The sequence below is a fragment of the Chiloscyllium punctatum genome, chromosome 11, assembly GCF_047496795.1.
Source record: "Chiloscyllium punctatum isolate Juve2018m chromosome 11, sChiPun1.3, whole genome shotgun sequence".
In the NCBI taxonomy this organism is placed as follows: Eukaryota; Metazoa; Chordata; class Chondrichthyes; order Orectolobiformes; family Hemiscylliidae; genus Chiloscyllium; species Chiloscyllium punctatum.
In genome coordinates, this window is record NC_092749.1 from 65,739,404 (window position 1) to 65,751,665 (window position 12,262).

Genomic DNA, 12,262 nt, shown 5'->3' on the forward strand with positions numbered 1-12,262 from the left:
TCCAGCAAAATCAATTTTATGAAGAAACAGAAAGTAAGTTTTTAACAATTTGTGGTCCCTTTGTTTCCCCACACACATGACTCTTATAATATTTAATTATGAATGGTACAGCTGTTCCAGCCAAACAAAATCAGTCAAATTGATGAGTGAGAAGAATTTCAAGATTAGAGATGATAGCAAGCAATTCAAATTCGTGTTCAATAAAAGCAAGTTGAGTTTTCCTATATATTGCTATCAATTTTAGTGAAGATTTAAAATAAGTAGTATTTTGCATTCATGTCTATCTTGAGTAACATTTCTGCTCAATCCTAGTGACTTTTTGTTTTCTTGGAAGATAATATACTTTTATTGGGAAGGGAATACAATACTGATATTTACAATTTATATGAACATGTAATTACCTGCAGTTCCACGTAATAATTTATTACCATGGCAATTTTGTAAATTAAATAAAGATATGCTTTTTTACTGAGAATCAACCAATTGGCCACTGTTAACAAGCATGATTGCATTTTTCCTCTGGCAATTAAAAGGGGAAAATTGGCATGGCAAACAAGTTAGTATTTCGATATGATAACTACCAGTAAACCATGATAACTTCAACTAAACCGCATCAGCATCATAAAATACTTTGGATTCTGTTGCCAAAAAATATCTTAATGTTAAAAAAAAGAGTAAAACATAGTGTAAAAAGCATCCAATGGCCTTAAAAATCTGGCATCACTGAGAATAATACAAAAATCACAGGCAGAATAGAACCACAATGGTCATGATAACAGTGATGGGCTCAGAACCAGGGAGAAAAATCATGAGTTGAGTGCTTCTCCTGTTTTTGGTCCTTTACTCCTTTCCCAACCCTGGCATGTCACATGCTTTCCACTTCCTTCAGAATTGGAAGCAAGGATTAAAGTATATTTTCCTCTCCTCAAGGGTCCTCATGAGATTTTCTCAAGCGCTACTTTCTGATTTTTGATCACTAATTTTGCTTTCTTACTAGCTTATTTATTCAGTAATGTAGTCTCATAGTGATAACACCCATATTTTTGTTGACATACAAGATATTTGGTCTCTCACAGAAGCAGAGGTAGAAGAATGCATCTACGCGCTGAGTACTAACCAACCTATCATTAAACTCAAGGCCTCAAGGCTCAAGGAAAGCATTAATCTCATATTGTCTGCAGTATTTAAGTTGACACAAGACAGCTGACAGTTAATAACATTTCTTTTCAAATTAACTAATACATCTCTATTGGCAATTGCCCATCACTCTAAAACTACTTCCACAGAGTCATGAGGTTACATCATACATACTCAAAGCTGGAAGATTTTAACCATGCCATGTCCTGACAACACTTTTCGCTGCATTTCAGATTTAAATGTAATAACTGACATAGTGCTCATCCAATAGCATCTACTGCATATTGCAACTACTGAACATATGCAACCTTAAGCTAGAGATTCCACATTCACTTGCAAGGAAACAATTATCTGTATTCCTGGCTCCTTGTTAGCTTAATATTCATTTGTTAGCAGGTTTAAAATTGTTCCCTGTCATTTGTGTCTCCCTCTCCCTGTACCCTAATCTTCAATACCCTAGCAATTGAATTTTCTGCGTGCTTTGCTCCTCTTTGCCCTCTGCTTCATTTGTTTTAGTGCATTTTAGATGGCCAATAAGCCCCTAAAGCATGGAGATGAGCGATTATCACCATTGGGTTGGAGGATGATTTATACCTTGAGACTGGGGCCAACATTTGGTGAATTAGTGGAAGCTCTTGCTTATTTTCTGAGAGACTTGATACTATTCTGATATAATTAGGTACTTAACAGGATATTATTGGGCCTCCCATCAAATTAAAGCTACAGTAATGTGGATACCACACTGCTGAGATTTTCTCATCAAAGGCCAGTTGTTGTTCAATGCTAACACTACAATATTAGTACTAATGTGGCTGCACCATATGGATTACCAATGGATCACCATATAGAATGTAGTAAAGGTGAAATTTACACTCTTGTGAATGAACACAAGAAAACTGTATTAAATTTAACTAATATGTGTCATGGTAAGAAAGGACATCTTCAAAATCCCAACAGACTCAGACTCCAGCTCCATAAGATGGAGTCTGCAGGACACTAGTACGTCATTAAGGAGGGTCAGATGTATGAGGTGTCCCAGTATGATGTCCCTTTCATCCCTAGCATCAGTCAATGGATGCTAAACCTAACAACGTCTGCTGGCCAACCCTTCTAGCAAACACCCTGCTCACCATTGGCTAAATACCAGTGATGGCAGTGATCAGGCCTTTAGGTGGCCACCCAAGAGTTCAGTTGACCTCTGGTGGAAGGTCATCTGCTGGCCTTCCAGCTCTGGACATGATTAGCAGGAGTAAGGAGGGATCTCCACACCTCACCCTCCCGCTTAATCACATGATCCTCATGACTTCCAAACTCGCTTTGAACGAAGAGAGCATTAAGTTCCATTCAAGAGGCATAGATGTCTCTCTGCAGCCAAATTGGAGTCATTGATACTTTCTGGAGACAGTCAGGTTTCTTTAACTTCAATCAGTACATGGCATTCACCATTTACACATGACCTATCAATAAGGCCCAGTTTAAGAATGACTGATCGGCTGCTTCCTTTCAGTTATATTGAGACTGATGACTATTAAAGCCAAGAGTGTGGTTCTGGAAAAGCACAGCAGGTCAGGAAACATCTGAGCAGCAAAAGAAGCGACATTTCGGGCAGAAGTCCTTTATCAGGAGACAGTGTTTTCAGCTTAGGTCCAAATTATGCTGGTCTGAATGTAGTCTGGAGTCCATGCTGGATCAGTGATTCTGTAGGCAGGCCCTGAGGAAGGAGATGTGGTTGTGGTAGCAAGATTGCTTCAGGACGTGGCTGAAGCGCTTCAGGGCAGAGGAGATGACCTGGGGGGGTGCAGTGAGAAAGAGACTCACTGGGATCCTTATAGATAGAGGAAGAGAACTTCTTCAAGTTAGACATCCTTGGAAGATGCTTTGTTTTAAAGTCACTAAGAAACACAGCTAAACATAGATGCCATCAAGTTTACTCCATTAAAGAGTTGGATATTTTCACTTGTTAGTTTGATCAATTGTCTAATTCTTATCGCAGCATTAGATATTACCATGATGGGCATGTTGAGACAATACTTTGAATCATTCACAACACTTATAAGTTCATTGTCATTAAATGTCCAAATAGACTATTCATCATCTGTAGCTTGAGTTCCCTCTGTTGGAACAACATCATACTGTTCTTCTTGAAACTCTTCAAAGAACGGTAGATTTAGCATGTGCCAGTCTTGTCTAACTTTCTTTTGTTAGTCACATTAGAAGGCTTCAGAGCAGATGAGGATGCATTTGGGAAATGTTCCACAGGAGCAAGAAAGGAACTAGTGACAATAAATTAAATGCAAACATTAAATCTCATTTCAGAATTGATCAAAATTCTGTGAATTCACACAACTCAATTTAACTTAGGAGTGCAGCTAGAGACAGGCTATGACAAACAGATTTCGCTGCTCCTTGGATGCTGCCTGAACTGCTGTACTCTTCCAGCACCACTAATCCAGAATCTGGTTTCCAGCATCTGCAGTCATTGTTTTTACTTCATAAATTAGCCATGGTGAAGCCTAAAGAAATTGGCTGTGTCCTATAGATGCTGAGCCATAACAAAAGCTTGCATCATTCAGGACTGGTTCCTGGATAGGCAGCCAGTGTATCAATTGTAATTAGCAATGATTGACGTCTTGTAAAAACGGATATTAGCTAGTCGGTGAGAAAGCCAATGAAATGGAGTTACAATCATACATTTTTAAAATGATTTTAATCATGATGCTGTAAGTAAATGTAAAGCAGAATTGGAAGGATAGAAGGAGCGCTTATGAAAATGAAGTATAAAAAAGAAAGGTGGAAAGAATGCATTCAAAGTCCTTCAAGAGAAAAGACAGGCTGACTAAAGGTAGTTACCTTTTGAGGATAGGACACTGAGTCTACTTTTTAGAAAGAAGGTAATAATGATTGTTTTAGTTTGACTCAGAATAATTTTAGAAGATGGGAATTTTGAATAAAGGAAAAATGGCAGTTATACAGACTCTATTACAACCTCAGAATGTCCTCTTACGATATACAATGACCAAACAGTCTGTTTTTAACAGTGTTGGATGAGGAATGAATACTAGTTATGATACTAGCAGAACTCCCTGATCTTCTTCAAAAGCTACCACAACCTAAAGGATATACTCACATCTCTGGAGGCAGAGGCTGAAGTTCAGAACCTGTTTCAGAAACTGTCCCAGGGTGCAGGTAATGGGTTTCATGGATGAAGTATTTACGGTAAGACCTAGAGGGAGAGGATTAGAAAGAGCTGAAGAATATGGAATAGGGCAGAAGAAGGAAACATCGGAGATAAGGATTTTCATAAGGGTGTATTACATCAAAATGAGAGATACACTCGGCATGGCTATGGACTCCAAAAGGTAGAGTCATAGAGATGTACAGCACAGAAACAGATCCTTCAGTCCAACTAGTCCATGCCAACCAGATATACCAACCTAATCTAGTCTCACTTGCCAGCACTTGACCCATATCCCTCCCAAACCCTTCCTATACCTATACCCATCCAAATGCCTTTTGAATGTCGCAATTGTACTAGCCTCCACCACTTCCTCTGGCAGCTCATTTCACACATGCACCACCCTCTGTGTGGAAAAGTTGCCCCTTAGGTCTCTTTTATATCTTTCCCCTCTCACCTTAAACCTAAGCCCTGTAGTTCTGGACTCCCCCACCCCAGGGAAAAGACTTTGTCTATTTATCCTATCCATGTCCCTTATGATTTAGTAAACTTCTATAAGGTCACACCTCAGCCTCTGACACTCCAGGGAAAACAGCTTCCTATAGCGCAAACCCTCCAACCCTGGCAACATCCTTGTAAATCTATCTGAACCCTTTCAAGTTTCACAACATCTTTCCGATAGGAAGGAGACCAGAATTGCATGCAAGTGCCTGGAGTTAGAGAAGCCATTCTGAGGTAGTTAGGTTATCACCTTTTGGTCTGAGAAAGAAAGAAGAACAAAGACCATGGAGTCAGTCAGATACATGGGTGAGAGTAAGCATGGGACCAGCAAGGACTTCGTGAAGCAAGAAGAATGTGATTAAGCTGCTTAATATTTTCTGTCAAAATTTGATTTGATTGATTTTTGTCACATGTACCTAAGTACAGTGAAAAGTTTTGTTTTGCATGCAGCACAAGCAGATCATAACATACCAAGATCATAGGGTGATTGAACACAGTGAGGAATAATTAAGGTTTAAAAGTGCAGAACGATTGAAAGAAATGTGAGAATAAGATCTGCTGTAGAGAGCTGGCAGAGTCGCCCTATATCGGTGCCATCTTGATATGTACATACTCTGTTACCAAAAGTCATTTATCTTTAATAAATATGCTGATATAAATTGCCTAATATCAAAAAATTTTGTCTAAAATTTCCTATAATTCTTAGGCTAGGAATTTGCTCTGTAATATTTGTTTAATTACACTCCTGCTTTAAAGGTACATTTCTTATTAAACTTTGCTGGTTTTCTCTAAGGTACCCTCCAGTAAGTTGCTGTGTGTGTTGGGAGAGGGGTGGTTTGGGGGTGGAGAGTGATCTGGTGAATAACCGCAATGTGTTGGTAATTTAATTGCTGTGGGATTAGAGCTAGCAGCTGAAGGTGTAATGCTGTGATTCTCCTTCATATCAAATGCTTTGCAAAATAACAAAGGTTGCCATTGCTACAGTCCTAAAGCACAAATCATACACATTTATAATTGCCATTTCCTGTGTCTCCTTTCAAATTTAACCAAAAGCCAAGTGCAGAGCTTTGCCAAGAGTTAGAATATCTGAATATTCTGCAAGTAATAAATCTTCTATTACTTCAGTGCAGTGAAACAAGTTCTGCATATTTGCCACTTGACCTCTGCTTTTCCCTTGTGATATCATTCCTGGAGACAGTACAGTCCACTCCAGCACACAGCTTCCCACTCAGGTAATATTTTACACGTGTCTCATCCGCTGCTTTACTGAGGTACAATGATTACAGTCTGTTAGGACAGTTTAGGCTTAATTGCTTTAAATGGACTAATTTGGACAATATGAGGCAGAATATTCCCTCAGCTATTTTGAAATTATAATTTCCCATCACAAACAGATATCATGCTGTACAATTCTAATTCATTTAAATGTATATATGCTGCTTAAAACTCGATACACGTGTTCTTTTAACCCTTTTGATGCCAATGTGATTTGCCATTTTGAATAAAATGCTGACATATTCTCCAGCCTAAGTAGCAGTACGAAATAAGATTTCTCCATTATACTGTGCATTGTGTGATCTTGTGCTAATTAGGAAATATAAATTGCTGAGGGGAGGGTTTTGCACATAGGGCCTTTGTCCAGTGGGAATTCTATGGAGACTGACCAAACTAATTTCCTTTAGTACCTTTAACAGCTGTCAAAAAGAAAAGACTTTCATCCCATTTCCAAATCCCAAAGGTGAAAGGACTACATTTTAACCTCCCACCTCTGCATTATATAGTCCATGCCTGCAAATTTCTAATACTCAGTAAATAAAGTTAAGCACCAAAACGTAATGGGTCACTAATCATTTCTTAAAGGAGAAACTAAATCCCAGAGATCAAGTAATTCCTTCCATCCTACTATTATGAATCTTCTCTTTAATTACTGTGAATATTTCTCATCTGTTAGTTAAACCTTTAGTCCTGCATCCCTTGTTCACTTATTAAGTCCACCTCAATTGTCATAATATCCTGTTCCTGCTCAGGATTATGGGTAAGTAATATAAGTGAGGGGTTTTTACTTGTCATACAAAATTCCCATGGCTGTAGTTTAATTGCCTGATACTTTCCTATGGCTTGGAAGTTCTTCAAACCTATTTCCAGAGAATGTTTGCTGATTCCTATGCCATGTTGGTAACAGGGTCTTAAACCTAATCACCAAGTGAGCTTATTTGTCAACAGCAAAACATAACAACAGACCGAAGATAATTGAAGATGGAACACTATAATGCAGGAACGTAAGTCTCAACATGCAGCAGAGAACTGTGGATTGAGTAAAAAAGATTGATTCTCCTTTTGCCTCAACACCACCGCCCACAGTCTGTCCCTCCTAACTGTCGGGCACTATTCTTCATGACACTCAGTTATGATCTTTTGCCATCAATTTTCATACACAACATCCAGCCAAATGATCAACACGGGTAGCTGCTGAGCAGGAAATGAAGAAAGGAAGTGAAAATGAGACCTGGATGTTAAATTCAGGTCAGACCCTACATCGCCAGCCTTTCTGTGTGCTTCCCCACTAATCTCCTCCCATTGTACCTCCCACCTTTCCATAAGAACAACAGTGGGTCATTCAGCTTTTCAAACCTTCTCCACACTCATTTAGATCATGGCAGAACTTATCTTAACACCATCCAACTGCCTTATCTCCAGATCTGTTCAACTAGATGCAAACGATAATCTATCACTTACAGCTGTGAAATTTTCAAGTGGCCTAATCTCAACAGCCCTTTGGGAGAGAGTGGGCTAATGTCTTCTGACAAGATGGCATGGTGGTTCAGTGGTTAGCATTGCTGCCTCAGAGTGTTGAGGATCTGAATTCATATTGCACACGCAGATGACTATCTCTGTGGATTTTGCACATTCTCCCTGTGTCTATGTGAGTTTCCTTTGTGTGATCTGGTTTCTTCCCACAGTCCAAAGATGTGCGGCTAAGTGGATTAGCCATGGGAAATGTAGAGTTACAGGGATGGGATGGGTCAGATTGAGATGCTGTTCAGAATGTTAGTGTGGACTCAATGGGCTGAATGGTCTGCTTCCACACTGTAGGGGTTCTATGAAGTCAGCGACTTTTCCCTCTTTTGTTCCTTTTTGGTTATTTTATAAAACATCATTATGTCTATTGGAAATGTCATTCTTGCTGCTTAGACCTCCTGAATGAACAAATGGGAGATGGAGCTAAGGACCAAAAAAAAGTTTGAATGCAAAGGTATTGATAGCACATTAGTTAAGTATAGTATAGTAGAACTAAAAATTAGTTTTCTAAAATGAATTAACTTTTGATTTTATTCATGCTAAATGGGATTGCCACAATGATAGTTGATTACGCATCATATCAACTATCATTGAAATCAGGTTTTAACAACACTGACAGACTAAAACCAATACAAATCCAGATAACATGTTCAGAACCTTGACAGATAGTCCAATAAGAAAAGTGTGCATGGCATACTGAGGTATATGGAGTTGATAATATTGTCCCTGTTGTCTGATGCAATATATGCAGAAAAGTGTGAGGTGATCCACTTTGGAAGGAGCAACAGGAATATAGAGTACTAGACTAAAGGTAAGATTCTTAGTAATGTAAATGAGCAGAGAGATCTCAGTGTCCATATATATATATTATAGATCCCTGAAAGTTGCCACCCAGGTTGATAGGACTGTTAAGAAGGCAAGCAGTGTGTTAGCTTTTATTGGTAGAGGAACTGAATTTCGGAGCCACGAGGTCATGCTGCAGCTGTACAAAGCTCTAGTGCAGCTGCATTTGGCTTACTGCGTACACTTCTGGTCACCACATTATTGGAAGGATATGGAAGGTTTGGAAAGGGTTCAGAGAGACTTACATGATGCTGCCTGGTATGGAGGGAAGGTCTTAGGAGGAAAGGCTGAGGGACTTGAGGCTGTTTTCATTAAAGAGAAGAAGGTTGAGAGTTGATTTAATTGAGACATATGAGATAATCAGAAGGTTAGATAGGGTGGACAGTGAGAGCCTTTTTCCTCTGATGGTGGTGGCTCACATGAGGTGATATAGCTATAAGTTGAGGGGTGATAGATACAGGACAAATATCAGAGGTAGTTTCTTTACTCCGAAAGTAGTAGGGGCATGAAACACACTGCCTACAACAGTAGTAGACTCACCAACTTTAAGAGCATTTAAATGGTCATTGGATAAACATCTGGATGATAATGGAATATTGTAGGCTAGATAGGCTTCGGATTGGTTCCACAGATCAGCACAACATCATGGACTGAAGGGCCTGTACTGCGCTATAATGTTCTATGCTCTATATAAACAAAGTCTCCATTTCTTGCATTATATTGAATGTAGACATTGAAAATAAACATATGTGCAACATTTAAGAACATAAGAACATAAATTAGTATGCTCCTCACATTCATTTAAATAGAGTCATAGAAATGTACAGCATTGAAACAGATCCTTTAGTCCATCTTGTCCACGATGACCAGATATCCTAAATAAATCTAATCCCATTTACCAGCATTTGGCCCATATCCTTCTAAACCCTTCCTATTGATATACCCATCGGGATCTTTTTAAACGTTGTAATTGTACCAGCCTCCACCACTTCCTCTGGCAGCTTATTCCATGCCACCCTTCGTATGAAAAAGTTACCCTTGAGATTCTTTTTAAATCTTCCTCCTCCCACCTTAAACATTTGCTCTCTAGTTTTGGATTCCCCACCCTGGGGAAAAGGCCTTGTCTATTTACTGTATTAATGCCCCTCATGATCTTATCAACTTCTATAAGGTTACCCCTCAGTCTCTGAATCTTCAGGGAAAACAGCCCCAGCCTATTCAGCATCTCCCTATATCTCAACCCATTCAGCCCTGGCAACATGCTTGTAAGTCTTTTGTGGACCCTTTCAAATTTCACAAAATCCTTCCTAAAGCAGGGAGACCAGAATTGCACACAGTATTCCAAATCATTGCTAATCTGTACCACAACACTATTTATTTGCTTTTGGGTGGGTTGTCTTATGGGAATAGTTTGGACAGGCAAGGCTCATTTCCACTGGTGTTCAGAAGAATGAGGAGTGACTTGATTGCAGTCAATAAGATTCTGAAAGATTTTGACAAGGTGGATGTGGAAAAGATGATTCACCCTGGGGTCCAAGCCAGAACCAAAAGGCACATCTTTACAGTTAGAGGGTCACCTTTCCAAGACAAAGATTAAAATAATTTCTTTTTCAATGAGGGTTGTGCAACTTTGGAACTCTCTGCCTCAGGAGGCAGTGTAAGCGGGGTCATGGAATACTTTTCAGACAGAGGTGGATAGATGGATATATGGATACATTCCTTTATGAGGCAAGGGAATCAAGGATTATCAGAGATAGATGGGAATGTGGAATCCGAAACACCAACTGATTCGCCATGAACTTTCTAGAATCTTAGAATTCAGACAGTGTGGAAGCAGGCCACATGACCCATTGAGTCCATACCAATCCTCTGAGGAGCATCCACCCAGATCATTGAATTATGGAACAGACTGGAAGGGCTGAAAGGTCCACTTTTGCTCTATTTTGTATGTTCATATACCTTTTAATGCCTTTTCCTCACAGCAATTGACTGATGTTAGTTTTGAAAGTATCACTTGACCAAGCATCCATAGCCTTTTGAGGGAGAGGTATCCAGATTTTCATCATCCCTTGTGTGAAAAGCAGCTTCCTAATTGCTCTCGTAGATGACCTAGCTCTAATTTTCAGATTATTTATGTACAGAAAATAATTTCGCTGTTACAACTAATACAAGTCAAATTGCCATATGCATGAACATATTAAGGACTGCGGGAGCTACAGGACAAAAGAGCACCATCTGTGCCTGAACAGTCCAGAAATAGTTGCAGTTAAAACAGGTGTTGTGCTGAAGGCATCCACTTAATGAATGAATTTGGATTTTTAAAAAAAGCATAGCCAGAAGGAAAACAAAGAAAAAAGATAGAAGTGGGAGAAATAAAAACCATTCAGCATGAAATCAATAAGCTAACATAAGGTTTAATTTATACTTTCAAACAGACATGTCGAGCAATATATTTGTGTGCCCTAATATTTCAACTGGAAAGAAATAGAAGATGAAGCTTTTGTCTTTCTTGCAGATCCATAAAAAGCAGTCTCCAAGTCTTTGTGAAGATCAAGGATGATGTTCCAAAGGCAAGTAGTTTGCATCATAATGTCCTAAACTAGTCTGGCAGTTGAAAACCTTGATTTTCTCGAAGGGATTCTGCATAGTAACCAGCCAGACAGAGTGAAGCAGGGCTGTGACTTTTTTTTTTACTCGTATAGTGAAGTGATTGTCAGTCAAACTATTCTGCCAGTTGTCCCCAACACTATATCATACAATTATGCTAGGACCTATGTCAGTTTGCAGTCTGTCAACAGTCTGGAGTCTATACATTGGTCTGCATTTTTCTAACTAGAATGATGCTGGCTCTTTAGCATTTATCCAAATGTTGAACATATGGACAAAAATAATCATGTGGCTTGTCTGCTGACTTTCATCCTCAATAACCCATACAATATGACCCAGGGAAAGTCTGTGAAAAATCTAGCTGGTCTCACCTACTTCAGGGCTCTGTTGTTTCTCACAAAATGTTGAACTTGTTCCTGTGCCCCAATTCTCTAAGGTGTTGCTCATTACTTAAGACTGATACAGCTATTTCCAGGTGAAGAGGTCTGAGAAGACAGGACATTGATTGATTAACTGCATTAGTCTACAAATGACCATTGGATCCCCTGGGTGCAGTCAACCAGGAAAGACCCACAAGGGAGATCAAATGACCATGAGGAAGTTTGATTTAAATTTAATGAACAGATTGCTGGATTTTGAACTCACTGGCATGGGGAATTTGGAAACAATCACTTTCAGAGCACAGCTCTCCATAACCAGATTTGAGATATGTAAAGAGTAATGGGGAGAAGAGTTGAGAACAAACCTTTCTAAATCAGTCCTGGGAGGAGCTTTGCTAAGTCTAGAGCTGCATGATTGACCGATGACCAAAAGTCAAAGGTTGTTTAATTAAAAGTTGCTCAAGCAAATCAGCACTTTAGACCATAATCTCATAGAATACAGGGGTATAATAGCCTATCCAGTCCTTTGAGTCTGCTCTTCCATTTAATGAGACAATGGTTGATCTGAGCATCCTCAACTCCATTCTCCAGCCATAACCCTTGAGTCCCTTACTGATTAGAAATCTGTTGAATTCAGCTTTGAATATACTTAATAAGACAACCTTTACAGCCCTCTGTACTAAATAAAATTCCATAGACTTACTAGTCTCTGAGAGAAAAAAAACTTTCATGTCTGTCTTAAATAAGTGACCCCTTACACTAAGATTATGCCCTCCTCCAAAACAACCTCTCCACATGTACCCTGTCAACACACCTCAGA